Source organism: Papaver somniferum, chromosome 6 (genome assembly GCF_003573695.1).
Source record: "Papaver somniferum cultivar HN1 chromosome 6, ASM357369v1, whole genome shotgun sequence".
NCBI lineage: Eukaryota > Viridiplantae > Streptophyta > Magnoliopsida > Ranunculales > Papaveraceae > Papaver > Papaver somniferum.
Window position 1 is genome coordinate 87,759,083 of NC_039363.1, and position 8,522 is coordinate 87,767,604.

The 8,522-nt window shown below is 33.3% G+C and overlaps 1 long non-coding RNA gene across 1 annotated transcript; it reads left to right on the top strand.

The window, feature by feature from the left end:
* Window positions 1-3,456: 3,456 nt before the first annotated feature.
* Window positions 3,457-5,742, top strand: LOC113285834. Its single transcript, XR_003328969.1, has 3 exons — window positions 3,457-3,664; window positions 4,441-4,657; window positions 5,690-5,742. It is a non-coding gene; the product is annotated as an uncharacterized LOC113285834 (long non-coding RNA).
* The last annotated feature ends 2,780 nt before the right edge of the window (window positions 5,743-8,522 follow it).

Here is an 8,522-nt window from a genome sequence, read left to right on the forward strand (position 1 = left end):
TAGGTTAACGACTTAAAGACTTCATTGGGATTGTAAAGCCAGACCCAACTATTTTCCCTGTAGTTGAGTAATCTGATCTTGCTGTTTCTATCGTGATTGAGTACAATCGTAAGATTGGCTTGAGATTTATATCTCTGATAGGCAAGATAGAAAAGTACTCACAAACACCTTCGTCTCATCATTTGTGATTCCACAATATCTTGTTTCGCTAGTCGTTAAGATTATTATGAGGTGATAGATATTTCTAGGCTTTTCTTCGGGAATATAAGTCTGGTATATCAATTGGTTCATGTTCACCTTGATTTATCAAAAGACAGATTTATCTATTCCTATAGACTTTTCTGTGTGAGACAGATTCGTTTATTAAAGTCTTTGACTTTGAGTCGCAACAACTCTTAGTTGTGGGTGAGATTAGCTAAGGCAATCAAGTGCGTAGTATCCTGCTGGGATCAGAGGCGTAAGGAGCGCAAATGTACCTTGAATAAGTGTGAGATTGATTGGGGTTCAACTACAGTCCAGGCCGAAGTTAGTTTGTGGTATGCTAGTGTCTGTATATGCTTAATACAGTGTGGTGTTCAATCTGCACTAGGTCCCGGGGTTTTTCTGAATTTGAGGTTTCCTCGTTAACAAAACTTCTGGTGTCTGTGTTATTTCTTTTCCGCATTATATTTTGTTATATAATTGAAATATCACCGGTTGTACGTCGAATCGATCAATTGGTAAATCCAACCTTTGGTTGTTGATTGAAATTGATTGATCCTTGAACATTGGTCTTTGGTACCGTTCAAGTTATCTCTCTTATATTCAATCGGTCTCGCAAATTATTATTTATTTGATTACGGATTGAATTGAGAGATTGAGATATAACTATTTGATATACTTTTTATAAGATTGAGTCTAACTGTCTAGTTGATTCTCTTGTAAGTATATTAGAGTTAGTTCATACAGATTGCTAAGCGAAATATTGGATGAGGTTGTTAGACCCCCGCTTTTTCAATAGTTTTTACATGCCATACCTAAATTGAAATTATCCAATTTCTAAAGTTTGTTGATAGTTTTGAGACCAACTAAAAAAATAATAATAGTGTTTTTGCTTCCTACATCATCATCATATTCTCTTCTACTTTATTTCATGGTAACTGAGATAGAATCTTCCATGGACTGTATCGCGATTGAGCATAGTGAATCGGACAAGTATCTCCATTGATTCAACATGGATTTCAACGTTGGTATTCTGCATTTCCTTGGCCTAGTTTAAGGCTAGGTCTGCTCCTCCTGTTGTTCCCCGGTTTTCAGAGTGTCTTGGATATCCTCTAATCCCAATGGTATTTCCTGCAAAATCCAAAGCAGTTAGAGAAGTGAAGTAATAGAGGGACTATGGGTCTTGAAAAGTGCATATTTTTATGACTATTCCAAAGTCCTCTCTCTGATCATAAGTGATGGAATATTGAAGTTCAACATCCACATCCATGTCATCATTGTCTTCACTATGGAGGACAATATTGAGGATGTGGTCCTGCAGATGGTAAATTCAGTTGTGAGAGAAGGGATGATGTCTAATACTGTGAGAGGTAACTTGGTGTGATTAAATATAAAATCACATCTAGGTTTCCAAATATACCAACAAGCAGTATGGTATATGTTGCTATTGTATTTAAATGTAATGTTGGCCGGGAAAAACCAGGAGTTGAACCAATCTAGGAAATTTTTGGTGAAATCAAATTCAATATGATTTGGTCCAAATAGCTGGAGACAGACAGAAGTAGTAGCAGGACAGTTTATGAAAAGATGGGTCATAGTTTCCTCCCCACAATTGCACGGCTTGCACATAAGATCAATATAGTGGAGGATGCTAGCAGTTTTAGCATGGTGGGGAGTATTCCATGAGTACATTTTCATAGGAAAATCTGTACGACTGGAGTAATATCCATCTTCCACAAGGCCTCCCAGTTCCTAGTTTGAGCATCATCCTCATAGAGGTTGGACATCTTTGCTCTGTAAAGAGATTTGACAATGAAATTTCCTGTGTCTGTCAGCTTACGATGAATTTGATCTTCATCTTTTGGGTGAGTGGAAGTGTCATAAATAGCTTTGGATTCAATAGGATTGAACCATACATTCAGAAAAGGGGTATTCCAATCCCCATTGTTCATGAAAAGATGTTCAACAAGTTGGAGATTATCAGGACAGTTGGAAGGTTTGGGCAGTAAGTAGTTGATGGTAGAGACCCATATATCTTCACATATTTGATTCTTTAGCCATTTTTATTCCTCCAGGAGTTTTGTTCTTGAATATTGTTGATTCCTTCTAGAATGGCTTTCCAAATTCATGAATCACCATATATGGGTTTGGTATGCATGTTGAGAACATTTCTTCCTAATAAGTATTTTACATCCATGAGCTGGTGTTAGAGCACTGCTCGGTCGAACTCGCATGCGTTGCTATCTCAAGCATGTCTGTCAATATTAGTGATCAAAACTATAAGTCTTGATTTCTAGTCTAATATAGCTAAGTCTCGGACTAGGATAGAAAGTGTAGTTGAGCTCAAGAACTCCATGGCGATCATCATAGAAGACGAAGAACTACTCAAGGAACTAGTGGAACTTCATCGACTAAAATGTATGTGGAGACTTGAACTTATCTATCACTCAAAAGCCTATCTACTTTATCTCCTATCTTGAGACAAAAGTCGTTTTGCTTATACACATTTGTTATTTCGAGCGGAGTTTATCTTGCTTATCTATTTCTCGAAATATGTGTTGGTAAGCTTTCGCTTTGGTCAAGTTCATCTTTACCTAGTGACGAAAGTCACGTTAAGTTTCAATCACTTGAAAATGGCTTTGACGAAAAATGGTTTGTATATAACAACTATATAACGTCCTCTAAGAATGTTTCAATGATTGAAATGAGAGTTTAGAATATATAACCATTGTTGGATATAAGAATTGTGTGGTAACACATATATGTATAAGTCCTTATTCCTTGAACTAAAGTATGCGTATTTTGTTGATCAAGAAAACCGGAACAGAGTCCGCGAACCAAATCTGCGAACCCAGTCCGTGAACTTTCGGAGGTTCTCGTCCCGAGAAAATCTGCTGGAGTTTCTAAATTGTTTACAAACTTATTCCGGGTATTTAAGTCCGCGAACTCAGCCCGAGAACTTAAGTTGGTTATTTCTAAAAACTAGGAATTACCAATAGGTACCATTATAGTGTTCTTAGTTAGTGGCAGGTCCACCCATTAAAGCCCACTAATCAGAGGTCCATAATTAAAAGAAAACATGAAAATGGACCAAATTTTTTAAGCCCAGGTCCTGCACACGTGTGGGATATACTACGCGCATTTTTAAAATTCCCAAAACACCCTTATGTATATAAAAGCAGGGTAACTAAATTTCATTTCACTTTTTTGTTTTCATTTTAATTTCTCATATCCAAACCGGAGCTGCTAGAAGAGAATTTTTTTCTTAGGTTTTCATCGCCGAATGCGAGAATTATTTCGATTTTGTTTGATTAACCGAGATTTAGTTAGTTTTAATGTTGTTTTATTTTATTTTAAGCTATTAAGATCTTGATTTTCACTGTAATGGAGAAATTCAATTGAGATACGTACATGAAGTTGTTGCTACCTACAGATCAAGATAATCAACAAAGAATCAGTCAAGGTATGTGGTGTATATTTTATTCTTAGGTTGATTATTCAATTCATCTCAATCTGTTGTTGGAGATCATTATAGATCTTAGTTTTTATTTATTGATGGTAGTACACATAAATCTTAGTTTTAGGTTTATTTTTGTTTTGGTTTGTTTTTTTATGAATCTTGATCGTAATTACTCAATTTTTTGGTTAGATTATGGTGTTTTTAACATATTTGAACTATCGCTTTGATTATCTTGTTGTTTTCGCTTCTTTATTTTATCAAATTCGTGCTTGTTTGTTGTTTCAGGGGTATTATCCAGCAGTACATATGTTGCATACTGATATAAATTGCTTTTGATTCTGTTTTATTTTTAGTTTTATCTTATCACTTGTTGTTGTTCGATCGATAAGTACATATCTTCGATACTGAAATAAGACTCTCTCGATTCCGTTTTTTTGATATATTCATTACATATGGTTGTTTTTTAGTTCATGAATTAGCAGTACATATGTGTCATACTGATACAAACTGCTTTTGATTCTGTTTTATTTCTTAGTTTTACCACTTGTTGTTTGATCCATAGGTACATATATGCGTTAATGAAATAATACTCTCTCGATTATTATTTGTTTGTTCGTTGTTTTTTGTGAATGATGTGTATAATTTCTTTGATCAGCTTATGCAGTGGGTAAGCGTATTATATAGTTGATATAGAATCACTGAAATGTGGTTTTTAAGCGATTTTGTCCTGGAATCAAAATCAGCTAATGTTCCGGCAGGGGTCCTATGTTTTGTTGCAGATAAATCATATTGTATATACGATGCACTGCAGAAAAATCACAGTATATATACGCTGCACTGCTGAACAATCATAACTTAAAAGCAGCACTCCAGATAAAATCGCAGTGCATAAACTATGTATTGACAAGTGGGTGAAGGCAAGTGCATAAAAGCAGTACATAAAAGCATCACTCCAGAGGAAAGGCAAGCTTGAAGTCCAAAATAATCTCTGAAGAGGTGAGAATCCCTCTTGTGACTTGCTAACTGAACAAAGAATCCTTAAATTTTATACAATTATTCATTACAGTTTAAGTTTATTGAGCAAGTGGTCACCATATAAATTGAGTGCATATTTGATGTATTGAGCATGATTATGAAAGATTGTATACGTTAAACTTTGTTAGTTGATATAGTTTTCTAGTGATAAGAAACTAGCAATGTCATTGGTTCTTAAATAATAAAACCACTATTGATATTGAAACTTTAGAAATGTTGGGGATTGGAAATTAATTTTAAATGCCCTTCCACCGAATTGTTGAGCATATTTGTTGTTACCATTTTTTCAAATGGACAGTACCTATGTTTTTGCTAAACCAAATTTAGACGGAACATATCATCTATTCTCTACTGAAAACCCAACTGTCACGTAGAAACATATAGATTTTCTTATCTAAAGGGCAGTTCTTATTTGACAAAGAACCAATTATGGAGCAGGAGAAGAATGGTTAGGTTGTGGATGGGTTTTCCACTAGCAAGGACCACTGCTATTTTGATACATGATTACAATACATATGCGAAATACTGAAATATGTATTGTATTTCTCATTTTTTACTGTATTCTCATGCATTTATAGTGTGTTTGATGGAGTGCTTAATGAGTGCACTGTATTTTCATTTTTTTTATGTATTATGATGATGGAATGAACTAATACTCATTTATATCTGTTGTTCATCATGGTCGTGTTAATATTGTTATATTTTGGTCACATTTACAGGTTCAAGATATTTAGTTCTAATCCAAACACTAGGAAATTTTTAAGTATACCATTTATGTTCTGCAGATTAACTAGTTTTGTTTTTAGTATAACATTTATGTACTGCAAATTCATAGTGTCTAACATACGTAGACTCATATATGTAAGCATAAACATGGGTTTTTAATCAGTATGGAAGTTATGTACCGAAAATTCTGAGTCTTTTTCCGGTTTCTATTAGTGTTGCTTTTTAGTTTCTGAGAGTATATCATATATGTACTGTTATATTTTACAGGTTTATTATCCTCTAGCATATGCTTAGTTTCTGGAGAAGACGTTACACTAGTTGCTGAAGAAGATGTTTCTTCTTGGTCCTCTTCAAATAAGGATAATCTCATGATGTTTGATTTCTTATGATAACACATTTTTTGTTTGGATGAATACATGTTTATACATGTGCATGATAAAACTAAAGCTCATGAGGATCTGCATACTACAAGTCTTATTAATGCATGCATATAATTTCATCTTTTTAGCTTGATTATTTGAACCAATGATAAGTGGTTTAGTTCTTATATGTGGGGGTTAGAGAGTAGAAAGTTGATTGACTACTATTGTAGGTTTTATCTTGGTTGCAGCATGACTTGCTGAGATAGAGAAACCCAAGTTGCATCTGACATGTAGTGGTCTCTAATACCACCAAATTATGTCTCATTGGTCTCCATGTCTGCATATTGATACTCATTTTTATCTGTTGTTCATCATGGCTGTGTCAATATTGTTAGGTTTTGGTCACATTTACAGGTTCAAGATGTCTAGTTCTAATCTAAACACTATGAACTTTTTGAATATACCATTTATGTTCTGCAAATTCACATTTACAGGTTCAAGAGTTTAATGCACATAGACTCATATATGTAAGTATAAGCATGGTTTTTTAATCAGTATGTAAGTTATGTACTGAACATTCTGAGTTTTTATTTATTTTTTTTCCGGTTTCAATTAGTGTAGATTTTTAGTTTCTGAGGGTATATCATATATGCACTGTTATATTTGCTTTAGTAGCTGAATTTTACATGAAATAATGCTCTGGTGTTGGTTGTTGTCCATGAAAGGCAATCGATGCTGCTAAACAAGTTAAACCGGGATTTGGGAAGAGCAATTTCATTGTTCTGGGAACTATAGAAGGGTAATTTGTGAAAATTATGGAGGAAATCCTTGCATACCTGGAGTTAAAAGTGAATGAAAGTGTTTTCAGTCATTATTTTTCTTTCAGTGTATCCATTATGCACTCACTTTCTCAGTATGTATCAGATGTACTGATTTTTTGGTTGTATGTGAAGTACTTGAAATTAGTATGTAATAAACCAACACGCCTTGGTTTTTTCTCAAGCTTATGTAATTTTTTATTTATTTCTTTTCATTGCATCTATTGCTAATTTTGAAGTTTCCATTGTACACTTTTTTTGGTAGTACAACCAATATACATTTTTATTTTTTTTGCAGTACAACCAATATATACTGAATTTAAACTTTTTGTAGTACAATCAATATATACTCTATTCTTTTTGAGTAGAACAAATACTAACTGAATTTAAACCAGTACATGTAATTATAGACTTAAACTAATTAAAGCAGTGCAACAGATATACACTGAAATTTATCACACACATACATTGAGTGATCACTATAAATTAATGCTCAGATGTAAATTTATTTGAGTTTTAACTGTGTTTTTTATAACCAATATACATTGTAGTATTTTTTTCATAGTACAACTAATATACACTGCTAGTATTGAGCACCTTTACTTCCATAAGAATGTGGCTTTACTTCCATAAGCGTCCAATGCTTGAAGGGAGGTCCGCGAATGACGATGCTTCGTCTATCTTTTGTAATTGCGCATCACTCAAAGTATATCCACTCAATCTCATGTTGGCTACTAAAATATGTAAGTCTTTGAGTCCAGATCTATACAACATCGTACCAGGTTTTGGCACAACCTTCCCTACAAAAATTTAGTTAATTTTATTTCAGTGTAGCATTTATGCACTGCACAATCATCATGTCTGAAACACAATCATATATGGAAGCATAAACAATGTTACTTAAACACAATCATATATGGAAACATAAACACATTCATCAGTATTGGCCTTATGTACTGCATACCCAAGATCATTATCTCATAAACCAACATAATGATTTTATAGTACAAAAGCATTGTTATACCTCAGTACAACATATATGTATTGGTATGCAGTGAAAAGAAGAAAGAAAAAAAAACACACCTCATGTCACTTTTGATTGTTATTCAACAGGTTTTGAGTTATGTGTACTGAAAAATCTACATGCAAGAAACACAAACAATCTTATATAGAAGCATAATCAATGTTACATAATCAGTACTGGCCTTATGTACTACATACTCATATGCCTAAAACACCCAAAATCACATGTGAAAGCATAATAATGGTTACTATTCAGTATGTGAGTTATGTACTTGATGTTCATAGGGCTTAAATCCAATGAAAGCATAAAAGACTTATTTCTTAAGTACTAGAGATATGTAATGGTGGATCATTATCTCATCAACCAAAAATAATAAACAACATATTGATTTTTTTGAGTATATAAACAATATAGTGATTTTTTACCTCGGTATTGTATATATGTACTGGTGGATCTATGTGTCAGAAAACAATAAAAACACACGCATGTCACTTTGATTGTTATTCAATCAGTTTTTGAGTTATGTACCCACAAATCTATATGTCAGAAAACACAAACTACAAACACAAACACTAAACGCATGTCACTTATGATGATTTTCATCAGATTTTGAGTTATGTACCTATGATTAAACAGTCAAAATCCAAAAAAAAACATCTTATACGCAGTGATGTATCATATTGGTTAAAATAAATTAGGTTTTTCCCGTACATCATATATGTACTTCTGATTCATACCTTTTTCTGCTACTGATTTCGATACTTTTTTTTTTGTTTGTTTGTTTTTTGCTCGCTTATTTGGTTTTTTGTGTTGGTGATTCTTCATAATCATCTTCTTCTTATATAGGAGCAGTACTATCTTCGTAGATTTATAAAAAAAATCTTGATTCAATATGG